This window comes from Amblyomma americanum, chromosome 4, assembly GCF_052857255.1.
Source record: "Amblyomma americanum isolate KBUSLIRL-KWMA chromosome 4, ASM5285725v1, whole genome shotgun sequence".
NCBI classification, from domain to species: Eukaryota; Metazoa; Arthropoda; class Arachnida; order Ixodida; family Ixodidae; genus Amblyomma; species Amblyomma americanum.
The window spans coordinates 186,866,675-186,881,339 of NC_135500.1; the positions used below are offsets into that span (position 1 = coordinate 186,866,675).

At 52.4% G+C, this 14,665-nt stretch overlaps 1 protein-coding gene across 2 annotated transcripts in view; it reads left to right on the plus strand.

The window, feature by feature from the left end:
- The first annotated feature begins 800 nt into the window (after window positions 1-800).
- The window catches only part of LOC144128833 (uncharacterized), a 265,849-nt gene continuing 251,984 nt past the window's right edge, over window positions 801-14,665 (plus strand). The window contains exon 1 of one of the 2 annotated variants that reach the window (XM_077662584.1): window positions 801-1,647. The gene's annotated coding sequence lies outside the window, so the exon portion shown is untranslated. The remainder of the gene's footprint in view (window positions 1,648-14,665) is intronic. The other variant, XM_077662586.1, reaches the window with a different exon arrangement.

Sequence of the window (14,665 nt, forward strand, 5' to 3'; positions counted from 1 at the left end):
CATCGATAGCCAGATAGCTCCGGTCTTTAGACATCTTGGAAACTTAGTCATCCAAGCAGACTATCAAGGGTTTGCAGAGTTTGCAGTCGTGAAATGCTTCGTCGTCACACCTGTCGCCATTCCTCTTTTTTGCCTCGAGGTTTCCTGGGAAGGAGAGAAAGAGCGAAACAACAGCAAATCAGACTGAGTAAGCGGTTCGGAATTACACTTAAAGGATTGTGAAAATCATGGCGTGCCTCGAAGCCGGAAGGTTAAGCTCTCTATTCCACGGCCGTTGAGCATCACGCGATGGCTTTAAATCTAGAACGGCATCGGTATTCCGCTGATCAAGTGAACGTTCGCGGCATCCCATGACGCGCACGACAGCTACGGACGGATAACGCTCGACGACTGAGCGCGTTGGCCCTCTGACGTCCTGCCGCCGTTTGCACTCACCAACCTGACGGCGCTGCAGTGCAGGACGCCTTAGTCCGTCTTTCGTTCAATGCGCCAGATGGCGCTGAATTTTGAATATTTGCTCCTGGCTGCGAACAAGCATCTCGCTCGCATATTTCACGTTTCGTTCCGGCCGATTGAAGTAACTAACATCACCTTCGCGCTGACGCAGAAGCCTGTCCTTTTACGTCACACTATAGTGTTTCACACTTGACCGACTTTTGCCGCGCGCGCAGGGAGGACGTCCGCTCCATGCGCGCACGTAGCTCCTACAGCGCGCAGCTTCTCCCCTGTGCTCGCGAATGGAACGATCCCCAGCCGGCGACGGCGGCGCCACTGCGGGCCGGCAGCTCCGCGCTCCTCCACGCTAGTCGCAACTCGGAGTCCGTTTGGGCAGCATGGCCGCTCGTCGCGCCGCCGCAGCTGTGTGAACAGGCGCGACGCTCCGCCCCCCGCACCCTCGCTGGAGAACAGCGGCCGTCAAGGTGGACGGCGGCGATTGCCGCCCGTGTTGTGGTGCGCGTCGTGTCGTCGTTTCGTCCGCGACCCTTCTGACGTCGTCCGGCGGTGTCACATCGATCTCGGGCCGACGTCGTCTCCCGCTTTTCCGTGCCGTCTCACGAGACGTCCGTCAATGGGCCCCCTCTCCTCCTTCTGCACGGGGACATTCGGAAAGCACCCTTGTCACTCACTGGAGTAGTAAAGAAGAGAGAGACTGTGTGGTACTGACCGGCGCATCGTTCCAGTTTTGTCTAGTGCTGCTGCTTCCGCAAGCGCCACCTTTTTTTTTCTTTCCTCGCTGTCGCGATCGAGTGTTGTAGCTCTGTTTTGTTCCTGACGTCGTCGGTGTGTTGTGATTTCGTGTGCTACTGATCGTGCGTCCTTCGTGCTGAACCTGACACTGGTGGGAGTGCCGCGTCCTCGTGCGCTGCTCGAGAGGTGGAGCGTGCGATTGCTGCTTCCGCGCACTGGATTTACCGCGGCCTGTTCGGTGTTGCGACCGGCTTTTGTCGGTCCCGCCGCTCTCACGCTCCCGTGAACGCCAGTTGTTACGACCGCCTCCGGCACCGTTTGCGGCCGTGCACTGACTTGCGCTGGATTGAGTTACGTGGGTCGCTCTAGCTGCCTACCGGGGGACTACTCCTTTTAGCGCAAGGACCCGACATGACCCCAACGTTTTTTCTTCCTTCGTTATCGGAGACACCGCAATAGGTGAGGCTTCTTTCGAGGAGCTTTTTGCCTTCTTGTTTTGCTGTCTAGCGAAATTATACCTTGTTTTTTCGTCATTATTTCTTGGTGTGGAAACTGTTCGCCGCCATTTATGTACACAGAGTAGAGTTTGGAGTGTGTTTGACCAAACTCGTGTAAGGAAGGAGGCTAAAAAAAAAAAAAAACGCTTGTTGGCAGTCAAGTGCAGAACCTGATGCATGGGATTTTATTGCCTTTCTGGAGGGCCTAGCTCTGCCCCGACATAATATTGGCATATGCTGCGTTTTAACTGAGTTTGTTTTTGTACTGCGCGATCAAGTGCCCGAGTGTATTAGCAATTTATGAGGATACGTGGATTTAAGCCAGCATGTGACACCTCCGGTCGTAAACAAAATGCGCTGAAAAGTTCACATCCGCGTGGGTGTAAAATATGGATGCGGGCGCACCTAGCGCGGCTTCAGTTCAAATCAACATACCGATCAACGGTAGGCTGCTGAACAACTCATTTCTCGGCGGTCCTTCAAGACGCGCAGCACGTCGACTCCGGTAACTAGTAACGTCGGTAGCGAGCTCACTACTGCGTCTTCATGTGTTATTCCAGGGTACAAGGTGTAAACTATGGGACTGCAAAGAACCTGGGCTTGTTTACACCAGTCGACAATTCCGAGTTTTTTAAGGACAGAGTTATGGAGGCTTGGTAACTAGACCTTTAATTGGCCAAACCTGAACCTTGTTTGGAGTCTAATCGGCGAAGTTCATCACCTACAAGTTACAAACAGGGAAAAGCTCATTTTTTATGCATTATATGCAGTCCTTTTGGAAATGACAGGTTAATACTATAGCCAACGCCATTTTTGCCAGCCTTTATTGTGTGCGGGCTCTTGTTCAGCACGTTCGCTGAGATATTTTTTTTTTTTCAATCAATAACGCAAAGAAAGCCACGTTCTGCAGCTTTGTTGCAAGAATCGTTCTCGTCATTTTCGAGACGTATCCAGCTGTCCAGAAGCAAAGTATACCGCCGGCTACGCTTCCTTGCTCGCAGTGAGCATCAATACCTTCTGTTTTTCACCCTCGTTAAGTAAGTCTCGTGTACTTTTCATGAAAACATTAATCTTTTTCGGTGCCGAAGTATCTGGTTGTTTAATAAAGCGTTTTTTTTTTTTTTTCTGTCTGCATCACGAACGGAAAACTGTATGTGTAAATACTGCTAGAGACGAGCACGGAGTAGTCGAGTAGGGTGAGTTATTGTTGCTTTAATTATGAGGTGGAAACTGATTATGGGCGGAGCTCGGCGTGCGCAGGACAGATCTGGTTGACTGACAGACGAGACGCCAAGGGAAGGTAAGCGTAGCCCAGAGCGGGAAGAACCTAGCTGACGTGATGCGGCTACGGAGTTAGCTTGGATATGGTGGCTGCGCTGGAGTTGGTGATCACTGTCCAGCTGTGGATTTAACACGGCCGATGGTGAGTGGCGGCTGTGCGTTACTTCTTTGCTCGACTGCTAAGGTCTAAGGGTTCGCATCGTCTTGTTTAGAGTCATTCACCGTGCGGGTCCCCGCGTTTTATGGGCCTCGCACTGCATACTCAGAAGTCGCTATGCTGCGACGTCGAAGTGACCTTTCAAACGACAAGACGCATGAATGACGTAATGGTCGCATCTGCGCGTTGGTTTGCCACAGAATTAAGATGCGCTAATCTCCGACTTTCGTTCACACTGGCAGCTTCTTTCTTGCATGCCATTTACTCAGTTTTATCACTGAACTTGTCACCACTGGTCAACCTGCATATTTCCAAGTAAATGGTGCGGTTTTATTTGTTGCAGGTAGCCGTGTATGTTGTGGGAGTGTTGCGACCAGTGCCCGGGTCATCAGGAAGGGTATACGCTGTGCAAGCATGCGCATTCGAAGCCTCTTTAGCATTAAGCACCGGTGTGATATTAGGTTTGGATCGCTATTCCGCGTTGCATAGAGCAATATTGTATGCATCTGTAGTTATTAACGGCGACAATATTGAAGGGGACGATGTTGGCTGTACATTGTGTGCGCGCGCGTATAATCTTTCCTGGGTATAATATGTCTTCACCTCACGAACTACGGGTGCTCATAGTGACCATTCGCGCCTTGACTTGCTATAGAGGTCGCCTTGCGGGTCTTACTGCCCTAGCTTGCACCTTGCGTTATCATATATGCGTTCAGGTATAGTGGGATTGACGTAACGTGCCACGCGAATTTCTCGTCTAGTTCTGTTTCCCATTTATTCCCTGTTACTGTAGCTCCTGAGCAGCTTATACAGCATTCCGAGTTTCTGTGACCACTTCGCTATTCTGAACATTTCGTGCTCTGAAAATTTTTGTCAGTATTCCTGTGTGATCACTTGAGCCTCCGAAAGAACTTTTACTCTTCTCTAATTTGCTTGAATATGTGTCGGTTGAAAAAGGGTTTACAAGTGTTAAAAATGAAAGAGTGTGATATGTTAAGCCAATGCAGATATGTGGCTGGATGAGTTGCTGATTCTCCTCTTGAAACATTGCACCGTCTCTAGGGACGAAGACATAGGAAAACAAGCAGATAGGATCAGCGATTGTCCTGCCTGCGTCTCCTTCAATGTATTCGTCATTTACGTTGGTACAGCGTTTCAGAAGGAGAGCGTTATCGTTTGGGAAGGCGTAATGGGAGGACTGTCCTGGTGACTCGAAACACGTGAGAGCAGCAGCTAGTTCTCTTCGGTGTCTCCCGCTGCCCTAGGAAGCTTTGATAGTTAGGACGCTAAGGGGGGGGGGGGGGGGTTTATGTCCACCACCACACACGTACTCCCTCACAAACTACATCTGGTTAGATTGCGTATGTGTGAAAGCTGCCCTTGCGGGTCGAATTCATGAAAATGGCAAGAAAAATATTCATAGGTCATAATTCCTCTTTGCTTAATCTCTCGTGCTCACTGAGACGTCTCTCCCGTTCGAACATTCCCAGCGCTGAAACAAATCGACCAGATATTCCCTTTTCAGTGCCCCCCCCCCCCCCCCCCCCCCCCCACCCTTCCTTGCACGGGGTGGTCAGACAGACGTTGGAACGCCTTCACGCCTTCGTCCCCCTCGCAATTTATTAGCGTCTCCGGCCTTGGTTCTCGCAATGCCCAAATCCCTGACTCGGCGGCGGTGGCGGCCAGACGGAGGGGCGGGCGGGTGCACGCGAGATGCGCGTTGAAAGTTGTTGCGAGAGGTGGCGCGGGCCGACGCCGGGCGTAGAGCTCGCCGCGCGCGCGGCTCCCGTAATTAATTCTCCGCATCCTGCCATTAATTCGCTCCATATCCCCCGGAGACCAACTCTCCCGGCTCCGCTCCGTCTGATCGCTGAACTCTCGCCGGCCACCCGTTCGTGCGTGCGTGCGAGTACACCGTGTTGCGTGCGCGCTCCTGGTGCCCTCCTTCCCTTATTGAGTGCCACGTTTCGCAGCAGCGACTCCGTAGCGCTGTAGACGGTCCTGCGCTCTCGCGAACGACGTTGCCGTCACAGATTAGGTTCGGGACGTTGTTGCACGCCCCCCCCCCCCCCCACCCCCCCACCCCCCCACTTTCCCTCTCTGGCGAAGACGGCTCGTTCGTGCGCCAGCGTTTTCTCGACAGAGCGTGGTGCTTGCTGCTCCCGCGTTTTCGTGCGCTGCTCTGCTCTTGCGTTCTTGTGAACGCCAAGACCCGTTTAGCTCCCATGATCTGGAAGGGCGTACCTGTGGCGCTTAAGTGTTTTTCTGTGCCTCCCATTGTTCGGGGCTTGTTAGGTAGCGAGCGCGAGATTCGGTTGGTCTCTTGTGGACTACGGGAAATGTACGAGGAACATAGGCATACAAGCCGACGTTTTCGTCTAATTTATATCGCTATTACAGCGTTCGCGCATGTGCTGTGAGCATGCAGAGAATATGAAGGCAGGTTGCAAAGGGCATAATTCAGGTTTGCGGCAGTTGCGTTCGCGGAAAACCAATAAGTTTGGATGACGGGTGCCGACCAAAAGAGGATTTACGAAAGCCGCTCACAAATGGCCACTATGTGACTGAAATCCATATTTTCATAGCTCAGATGAAGGTACAAGATACTGTAGCTTCAACACCGTTGCGAAAGCCGGATCTTTCAGATCGCTTTTATGCGGGTATCCCTGCTTAACCAACCGGAGCGGGCGCCGCGAATGCACTGCAGCAGCCAGCGGAAACATCCACACTAGACGCACTTGTCGGTTACCGCACAATGCCGACCCCTGTATGCGGTGCTTTATGCGTGCGCATTTCTCTGTTTTCCTAACGATGACCATCGCAGCAAAGCTGGGGCAACCACAAAAACGGACCCTGCTCACGTGACCGCTTTGCTCAGAACCTGTTTACATCGCCACGTCGACTTGGAACTGCGGTGCGTATTCGCATATGTACTCACATAATTACTGTATCTAGGAAACCTGCTTCTCTTGGAGGTCGTGTATTTTGTTTAAGCGGACTACTTAGCTTATACCTTACGCGTGGAGCGCTCCGGTAAACTATATGCTTATCCCCTTTCGTGCCACCAGCGCTTTTGCTAGTCGGCGTTGAAATTACCTGTAGCCAGCTGTAAATTTTAACTGCGGTGCACTGACATCGCACAGCACACGGGCGCCTTAGCGTTTTTTCCTCCATAAAAACGCAGCCACCCGACCGCGGCGGCTGCGTTTTTACGGAGGCAAAACGCTAAGGCGCCCGTGTGCTGTGCGATGTCAGTGCACGTTAAAGATCCCCAGGTTGGTTGGTTGGTAACAACTTTATTTAAAAGTCCTGCAGAGCTTTCGCCGACGGGGCCTTAGGTCTCCCACGTGGGGACGTCGAGGTGTTGCCTCGCCGTCGCCTCGCGGGCCTACTGGACGGCCCAGAGTTGGTCACCGAGGCTGGGGCTGCGCAAGGCAGCGGCCCACCGCGGCGGGAGGGTTCCGGAGTTAGCACCGTCAGGGTTTTTGCTACAGTCCCACAGCATGTGGGGTAAAGTTGCTATAGCAGTGTGGCAGACCTTGCATATATTTGTCGGGTATGTTCCGGGGTAGAGTTCTGTGGTTTTGTGCCGGGTTGGGGTACGTGAGCGTCTGCAGTTGTCTGAGGGCCACCGCGTGCGCCCTGTCCAGCTTGTCGTTGGGCGAAGGGAAGGTTCGGCGGGCCAGGCAGAGGGCCTTGGTAATTTCGTTGTATGTGGTCAAACAGGGGGTCTAAATTATTCCGGAGCCCTTCACTACGGCACCTGTTTCTTCGTTTCTTCTTTCACTCCCTCCTTTATCCCTTCCTTACGACGCGGTTCAGGTGTCCAACGATATATGAGACATATACTGTACCATTTCTTTTCCCCACAAAAACCAATTTAAAAAAAAAGGGGGGGGGGGTATGGTCTTTTTAGCTGCATTGCTCTTGACACTACGGGTGTCCTGTCATAATTAGGAAGCGCTTCCCCTCCCGGCTTGTTTGACAGTTTTTAAACGGTGATTTTGACTTAAAAGCGTCTCAAATGCAGCCTAAAAAATAAACACATACCCAGGGAGTCGGGAAGGATTTGCATGCTGTTAATTCTTGATGAAAGATAGAAGACGAGAAGGCATCTTATTTTGAACAAGGGAGACTCGACGTTATCTTACGCATTAAAAAACGTAGTTCAATCCACTGCGCCACTAAACTTTTTTTCTTTTCACATGATATCTGTTACGGTTAAATAATGTTTATATTACTTAGAAAGTTTTAATTAAGCGGCATCGAAGACAGAGATTTGAGCGCTCTCAATCGTACTGTCATCCGTTCTCGTATAATTTCTGCTATTTGTCGCCAGCTGGCGTTGCTTAACCGGTAGCTGTGTAAGTCTGACAGATTGGCTCGAGAAACGTAAGAGAAAAACACGAGCATGTAGGCTCCTGCCGCTGCTTCGTTCCGAAGGGTACGCTGCATCAATCGTATGTGGTACCGGGTTGCAGCGTTCCTGTGGCAAGGGAGAGCCGCATCGAGGCACCCTAGGAGGCTGTGGGAACTCCAGCACACTGGCACATCACATGTGCAGGCAGCGTGGCAGCTGCAACGTTGCTCGAGTTACTGATTCATGATATACTCCTCTTGCGGGAGCACAGACAAATAAAAAGCAGACGGATGAAAAGTGTGCAGCTAGCTGCATTCATTGGGGTTTGCTGCCGATAACACTCTGGAACAGAGGTAAAAAAAGTAGCTCATTTGCGGGAAAAAACAGGATAGAGTTGTCGGAAATCTTGTGAGTCTTGTTTAGTGCGATTAGTCCAGCTCAGAGGACTTAAGCATTCACCCTGAATAAGCCGAGCTCCAGACCAGGGAAAGTTTGTACCATTGTATCACATGCTCCACAGGCTTAAACACGTACCCTTCATTTTAACATAGGCGCCTCATCCTCATACCACCTGGAAAGACGCTTAAAGCAGCCCTCATCCTCATACCACCTGAAAGACGCTTAAAGGCAGCAGCATCAGTTTTCCCGAACCTGAAAGTCGAAACTGCGCGCGCCGTGTAGTGTTAGCTCGAGGCCGACAGCAGTTCGTTCTTGCTGCCACTGTGATCGCATACCGCATGGTTCGCCTTTCAGGGCCTGCTCGCGCGTGGGCGCGAGCGCAAAACACGTACTTTGCTGCTGCGTCGCACCATCTGCGAAGCTTAGGAAAATGCTCGCTTACACATGCGTGCCGTCTCTATATTCCCGGCTTATAAGCTTTCAGTTGCGCGAGGCAGGAACGACTGCAAACATGGCTCGGCTCGAACGCTTTCTTCCGCGCTGATCAAAAGGAGCTGAGCCGAAGCTCCCTTCTCAATACTGGGACGTATTTTTATCTCGATTCCTTTTTGTTTGTTTTCTAGTCTAGGTAAACATCTTCGGGCTTTTCGCAAGGCTGTTTGGGTAATGGAAAAACACGAGTGCGACGTTTGTATTCGGTGTGCACTCTAGTTCGCTGTCACAGCCAAAGCAGCTTCGATGGCTCCGCGGGATCACGTGGTGGGGTTGTAATAAAACGTATATGCGTCACCTGTATCAGGCCACTTTGCTGCGTGTTACTGGGCGAGGTCCTTTTCTTTCCCTCTCTTTTTTGGCAGGAATGTCTCACCGTGAAAGCTAACGTTGGTACGTACCGTTAGCGTAGCTATACTTCGAACGGCATCGTCTGCGACGCACGTTGACTGGTAGGAATTTGATTTAGCAAAGTTCCGCATAGATGTTTCCAAATAAAACTCCTTTCTCTCAGGCTCACCGGTCGGTAGTTAGGGTAACCGCAGAAAAGAAAAGAGAAAAGCCACAGGTCAAAACGAACTCATAGACAAGTTTCTGTTCACCATTCGGACGTGTCCGGAACAAGCCGGAAGCGCATGCGTAACAAACGTTACCAGACGTGACCTGCGTTTCCGTTATAACCTACCGCGCCCCCTATGTTTCGTTAACGACGCTACAAATTTTATTCCTTGCAGGTGTGACGTAGGCGCCACACCGTACGTAGTGCGCATTCACGCGGCAGCTGAGCGAGTTTCTAATAACGGCAACGCAGTACACACCAGCCTGCCGAGTTAGTTCATCAAAAACTCGTTAAGGAAGGCCAGGCTTCTTCCAACACAGCCTCGTCGTCCCTCAGGTACTTTTGCCGCCTCCCGTTTTAAAGCTCAGTTGCTCCCGCTCAAGCTTATGTGTCCTCTCTTCATCTCTTTACCAGGGGCAGGGCCTTAGGGCATACTGATAAATCGTACTCATTAAAACACGAAACTGCGGCGCCCGCGATACGGCCCAATCTCAGCACCTGGCCATACGCAGGTGCATACGCAGACTCCTTCTGGGAAAATAGTCCTATTCCTCTGAGGTCTGCTGGTTTTATGCTTTTATTCATTTTCTTTTTTCAAATTAGCCCTCGCCTCAGGTATCGGTCATTTCATTCCAGCTGCTCCTTGTGGAACCTGTAAGGCGGTTTGATATTCCGCGCCCATAGAGCGCACCTACATACGCGAACGGCCGTCGTATTGAATAGGCGTGTGCAGAATCTTGTATTCTTCTCTGGCATGGGAACAAGCGCGCGCTGCTGTAATGTCCGAAAAGCTGCCGAGTTGCGAAAACGACAGGTGGCGTCTTGGGTGCGCGTGATCTTGCTGACGCACAAACGTATAAGCTTAGCGCGGCTTTGAGCTGTAGAAGTTTCTTTCCTGGAGGCAGAGAAAGTAACTGAGCAGCTTTGACAAATAATGTTCGAGCTCTCAGTCCATGCGCCCGTATACTGCCTCGGACCGGCTCAACAGGCTCCGTGTGCCCGTAGAGGTTGCGCCGCGCTTTCAGCGTCCATCGGTCTTAAACATGATTGATGTCATTTCTTGCTCTCTGCTGCTGACACCCACGCACTGTTGGGCAGTTTAAAGAGTCAATCCGAAACGGTTTCTTCTTTTCATTTTTTTTTTTTTTGGGGGGGGGGGGGGAAGGGGGATCGGAGTCGCTGGTCTTGGCGCTTTCTTTTGTATTTGTCCTCTCTGCACAAAGAGCAAGTCCGTAATGGACCTAGCTTAAAGTATCACCTCTCACCTTCACCCTCTCCCTACTTCTGTGTTTGCCTCTTCTCTCCCCCGTTGTGTGGGTTAACAAGCCAGAGATGTGCTGCTCGGCCCTTTTTTACATGAAAAAAATTCTCTCAAGATTAATACCCATACCCACGCACGGTACCCAAAAGCACTATGCGTCACTTTCTTTATTTGTTTGTTTTCCTCGATTCCTTTAGGCTCCCTCGTTTAGAAATATCCCTCGCAGAAGCGTCGCGTCCAGCTTGTAACCTTTCAACTTCGCGAACCCCGTCTACTCCGGTGGGCTGTCGTTGCGCCCATAGAAGAAGCCAGTGGCGGGCGCGCCTGCAAACGTTTACGTCATGGACACCGCCCGTGTCGAGTCAGCGCTGTCTACGGGCGCCGCTCCGGTCCCCGCGGCGTCTGGTCCGGCGTCCGGTCGTCCGCCGCTGCAGCAGCTCCTCTACCACCCCCCCCCCCCCCCCCCCCCCCCCGCTCCAACGGGCGCCGGTTTCTTCTCTTTTGGCGCTTGCGCTATGAAAGGCTCCCCCAGCCCCACCTCCTCCGTGCCGACGGCAAGGTCAAGAGTGCATAACCAGTTCCAGCTCTCCGCTGGGCGCTTACCTCTTCGCCCACTGTGCGTATCGCCTTGTTGCTCTTCTATGGCCGCCCCGACCCCCTGCACCCTTCCCTTCTCCTGGTCGAGAACGGTGCAGCGTCGTCGACTCGTGGTTGCTGCAAAGCGCTCACTTGGGCGCGCCAAGAAGTAGTGCCGAGTTTCCACGTCGCTTCTGCAGCGTGTTTCACACTCGTTCAAACGCTCTGGTCTTGTATCTGGTTTCATTTTATTTCATCCAATCGGTATCTTCGGCGTAGACACAAATGGTACAAAACCGTACCGGAGGCTCCCAAAGTTGCTGTGGCTGGATGACCTGCGGTTGTATAATGTGCCGAGGAAAACGAGGAAAGCGACGGTGAGCAGCCTGTAACTAGACAGGCAAGCGGTAAATGCGTAATAAAGCGAGTGATACCAGCGATCAATGTTATACATGTGGATATATAGTGACTGCTGATTGTGGTGGTAGCTCCAGCTTCCACGGCAGTGCACGTTTCTAACTGGACAGATAGTTGCATCTCCTCGCGGCAGAGGCAGCGGCAGCAGCCTGGCGGCGGCGGAGGTGCCCGCCAAGTTACGAGGCCGCACGCGGCACACTCTCCTCCGTTCCCCTTCGCTGCAACTTGTTGCTTTCGTTTACGGGAGCGAATTTGCGCTTCAGACGGGAGCCGCCGCCGCGGCTGTTTCGCCGGCGGCGGGGTCGGCGCGTCCGCCCGTGTCTGCCTCGCGCGGCAACGTATTGTTCACGAGAAGACCACGCCCCTCATTGCGCGCAGCGTTGTCGTCGGCGCTCCTTGGCGGCGTGCGCACAGTCAAAGGGGGTAGAGGTGCACGGGTGGCCACGGTGAAAGGGTAAAACGCTGTCGCACCGCTCGGCGCCAGCTTTCGCCTGGTCGCTTTCTTTTACTTTCCTCGAGGGTGGTATTAGATGGGCAACACCAGGAGAGCGGGCGGATTGAGCAGGATTACAGCACGCGCATTGCATTTTAATGAAGGCATGCATTATGCGTTCGCTTTTTCACTTTCCCATGTTGGAGCCTCTTTGTCAGTCCGTGCCCGTTGGTTTTCGGGGCCCTGCGTAACAACAAAGCTCACCGAGGGCCGTATATTGTAGCGCTTCGTTTTATTTTCGTTTGTTTGTGGTCTCTCTCATAGGGTGTCGCCCGCCATGGCGTACAGCACCAGGAAGCCATAGCCTACGTCACCGGGAAGCAGCGACCAATGGCAGAGGGCCGGAAAAGAGGAAAGCGAATGGAGTTCGCAAAATAGAGCCCCTGGATAACGATAAATTGCGCCCGTGCATTTGTAAGCATAGGCAGTATACTTCACTACCTGGAGCTTACAGTGCTTGCACGGTCGCGTAGGTGACAGATAGTTTGTTATCCATGTGGGCTTGGAAAAATAATGGAAGGAAGCCACAAGTCGCGTACGGAGAAAGTAGAACCTGTATATTACGCGGGGTTTTATGGGAGCTCCCGTGACAAGAAGAGCCGAGGAAGGGTGCGAACTGCCGCCGGATACCCTCCGACTCCCTTGGCTCGGTCAACACGCATAGCCACACAGTACGGAAAAAAATGTACGAATCCACAATTTCCTGCAGTTTTGTCTAGCCCGTCGTTAGCGTGGACGTGACGACAACTTCTTCAAACTTTATTCGCCGACGAATTAAGGTTCGTTTTGTTGTGTATTTGAATATCTGTTGATTATTTGAGGAGGTGGTGGTGGTTGGAAGGTTCCTTCGACCCTAAAGGACAACCGAGAACAAATCGAGTTTGGCTTGCAGCGATGGATAACCACGTTCCATTGACAGAGTGAATGGTTTCGCTGAAAACGGTGCATTTATCAGGTAGAAAAGGGTAAGGTAAGGTAAGCAAACTTTATTGGATCTTTTAAGGAATTCGCGGCTGCAGGACCCGCGTCGTCCTCGTCTCAGGCGGTCCCGGGTCCTGTCCTCGCAAGGTCGGGCCCCTATTCCAGGGCTCCGCTGAGCCGCGCTGCGTAACAAGCGTGCTGCACCAGGGTCCTTTGGAATGTGAGCTCGCTGCTAACGAGCCGGCTCTCCCATTGCTCCGCACTCGGGTGTGTTCGTGTTGGTGGAATGTTCTGTTTCGCTCACACTCCCACGTGATGTGGTAGAGTGTCGGCACCGCCCCGCACCAAGGGCATGTGGCTCTGTACTGTGTTGGAAACATCTTGTTCAGTAGGTGTAGGTTGGGAAAAACACCCGTCTGCAGCCTGCGCCACCCGGTCGCCTCCTCCTTTGTTAGCGCCCTGTGTGGCGGTGGGTACCTATATCTCATGCCCCTGTGTAGGCCCAGGTGCTCCGCGTACCCCCCGTCACAGGCCTGGGTGTAGAAGTCGTCCGGTTGCCCCGCTCGGAAACTCAACTCGCGAGCGAGGCCGTCCGCCTTCTCATTCCCCTTAATGCCTGCGTGCCCGGGTAACCATATCAGGTTGTGTATGTGTTTTCTATCCAAGCATTTTACCTTTCTGAGTATGTTTAGGGTCACGCTACCTATTCTCCCTCTAATGTAGTTTCTGCATGCCTCCTTCGAGTCAGTGAGTATATTTAGGGACTTGTTTTCCCTGGACCCATTAGCTACCGCAAAGGCTATGGCGATCTCCTCAGCCTCTGTTGCGTCCGCAACCCCGGCTGCTGCGCACGTAACCAGGTCTCCCTTGTGATTGACCACCACCGCTGCGGCCGTGTGTTTCCTCCCGGTTAGGTACAGTGACGCATCCGTATAGACTGAGCTTTCCAGTTGGGCCAGTCCCCGTTCCACATACTCGGATCTCGCTTTCCGTCTGCCCTCGTGCAGGTTAGGATCCGTATTCCTAGGCAGGGGGGCTACCCTAAGTATTCCCCTGATTCCGTCTGGGACGTCCTTGTACCTGTCCATGTGACCTTGTTTATATATATATATATATATATATATATATATATATATATATATATTATATATATCTGAGGCTAGCCTACGCAGCTATGCATTTCCCTGCGGTGATCACGGAGTCCTTGGCGGTCTTAACCTCAAGTCTTTGAATCGAGGGGCGGGAAAATTTTGAAATCCATTTTTGTCGGCAGTGAATGCGTTTTTGGCTGCCGGACAAAGATCAACACAGCCAGGAAGAGGCAAGAATCGATGTTTACAAAAAATCAAATTAGATTGATTGGTCCTCAGTGTACCTTAACGTGCGGCGGTATCTCAGGGAACGGTTTGTTTTTCTGTTTTTGGGTTTAACCTTCTTTGAAAATGCAACGGGGTCGAAGCAGCGAAGCCTTGCTAGCAAGCGGCACTCAGCCACCAGGGAGACTCTGAAAGAACGCACGGTGAATTGAGCAGAGACTATTGTAAGGTTTCTGGCGACAGCCGGTGGTCTCATTCAGCTGCGTATTCGGCCAGGACACCTGCAACCGGGGTCACTGCACGGCGATAGGCATCTTGTTTCCCACGCTCGGTCCTGGAGAGGTTTATTGGATTCGAGACGGAGGATTCCACTGCCGTTTGTAAGCCTTGTTCCCGGAAGATCGTGCGGCCCGGAGGCCAGAACCGAGCAGGAGGTGACTCACCCCTTCAACTATGCCTGCTCGCCGGCGTCTCGCCTATTCGGACTTCCCGGAAGACGTGGCCGGCTGGAACGTGAGAACTGTCGCTCGGACGCGAAGACAACACTCTCTCTGGTGGGGGGGCGATTATCCAGCGGCACCCTGTTTCTCCGGCGAGGCATGTGACGGGGAGTGTCCCTGTGTGTGTGTGTGTGTGTGTGTGTGTGTACGACAACGCAAGTTAGGCCACGCACAACCTGGCGAAGACCGCCTCGAACCTGGAAAATCCTAGGGACCGGACCCTTTATAAACCGGACGACGAGTGCCAT